A 2,201-nucleotide genomic window follows, 5' to 3' on the forward strand; every position below is an offset into this window, starting at 1 on the left:
TGTCAACCAGAACTGTGACCAGATGAGTATTGATACCATACTTACATTACCTATTATTGTATCATGTAGAGTTATGATGAAGGACGTGGGTGCGCCCTAAGTGTGAAAGGGAACACAGGCTCGAAGATACGAGCCCAGCATTCCTTGACTGTATATTATCAAACGTTCTTGTATTTATATTTTAAGAAAAATTATACAATGTGTATGCAATTATTTCTCTGAGTAAAGGAGATTGAAGTGTATTTAGCCAAATGCGGAAAGTGTATCTTCGTCGTCACAAGTGGACTAAGTTGTCTGATTCCTTTCAGATCGGAATGTTGATACTGTGTCTGTGGTGAGGTTGTGCCAAGAGCTGTTGGCATAGAAAGAGTAACATTATGATATGTAATGGGTTGGTCAACTACCAAGGTTAAGTAGTATGCCTAATCTGTAGCGCTGAAAGCAAATCTTTTTGTCTGGACTCTTTTCCATGACCAGATGGCCCCTGTTACGGTAGAGTGACTTACAGTTTTGTTGCGAGGTGGTAGTTCCGCAGAAACCATGATAATCTGAAGAATGATGACTTGATAAAGTATGTTGGACCGTCTGACAGCGATGTATGCCTATCTTAACGACTAATTTGTCTATGGCTAGCTGTGATAAAACTGACAGGTTGGTCCAGGGCCCTGCGCTTAGGCAGGTGTTGAGAATTATTGTTTGTGGTATAAGGACGCATCACAGTTAACCCAATGGATGTTTTAACACATTGTAAACTGTGCTAAATGCGTATCACTGAGTAGTGTGGTACTTGCATTGTCCACATACGATGTCATGTAGTATCCTTGTATATTAAGATTGTCTTACTTTTCATAGTCTTGAACTATCTGCTCATACCACATACACAGAATGAAGTAAGCCACCAGTTGAAGATCCATCGTATCGTCACTGGTGTAGCAGTCTGGGACGTGAACAGTTCATTAAATAACTGTGGGCTGTAGGAGCAATTAATAAATGGAAGTGGTTATGAGGTTTGAAGACAGTATGAAACGTATATGAATGTTCTAATTTTTTACGTACTCCCTGGTGTATGGTAAATGTATTTCAGACGTGCAGGCTACTACTACTATGAACGTTATGACTCAATAAGCTAAGCGATATGGTTGGGTCAATGTAACGTTGCTGGTTCAAGTTATTGCGCTCGGGTGTCTGCATTAGAACAGCAAGTCACTGGGTCAATTTTGAATTCCTGTCGATTGATTTTTGGTTTTAGTAATGGTCTTTATTGTGTTGGGGTTTTTTTTTTTTATCTAATGATGTCTCTCAAGATATATTATGAGAAAAATATTTTTCTATTTCATGCACGTACGAATTTAGGATTCTACTTGTTCATCGCAGACTAGGATAGATATTGAAGACAGAAACAACGTCATGATCGTAATCTTAATTACTGGGAGTGATAATGTTTCTCCTTTTTAAAATTACCTACGTAATTTTTTTGTGAATGGTGGGGCGAGTGTAACAAAGTGAAGCCAGAGGGCTCGTGGCTCGTAAATATCAGGTGAAATTAGTACCCTGGACGCCGCTACCCGCGCGAGAAGCGTAATTACAAACTGGACGCCACCGCCCAGGGCGACATCCTGTAGGACAGGGAACCTTAGAGTGAGGCGTATTTATAATATCTTGCTGCCCCAAAATCAGTTAAGTCCGTGATTTGTAAGATCACGAAGAACGATATTGAGAAGCGCCTCTTACTCGTTAATTGTAAACGCATGAGAGTGCACAAAGATTTGGCGCGTTCAAAGCCCATACGTTCTTGGGAACTGGGGAAAGAAGATACAACCATCCAGAATGTACCTATTGAAGTCTGAATGATCAAAGCGGGATCATTACTACGCTAGGGCCTTATATACCGAGGGTTCGAAGGTAGAGAGGAGATCAGATTCAGGAGAGACTAGCGTAGACTAGACGAGACCAGACTAGAATAGAGAGAAGACATAGAGGTAGGAGCTAGACCAGGTTCGGCGAAGGGTAGTGACAATATTCTTGTACACTGCTAGATAGTCGTTTGTTCGACAAATGTTATAACCAGTGTTTCGGGAAATAGTAGTTACCCTTCTGTAGATTATAGGTCCTCGAAGCTAGTAGCATGTTTTGTAAACGTCATACATTTCATTGTTGTTGATGATTAAATATTTCAAATATTACAGCGTGAAGTTTTCTTG

This window comes from Aplysia californica, unplaced genomic scaffold, assembly GCF_000002075.1.
Source record: "Aplysia californica isolate F4 #8 unplaced genomic scaffold, AplCal3.0 scaffold00480, whole genome shotgun sequence".
NCBI lineage: Eukaryota > Metazoa > Mollusca > Gastropoda > Aplysiida > Aplysiidae > Aplysia > Aplysia californica.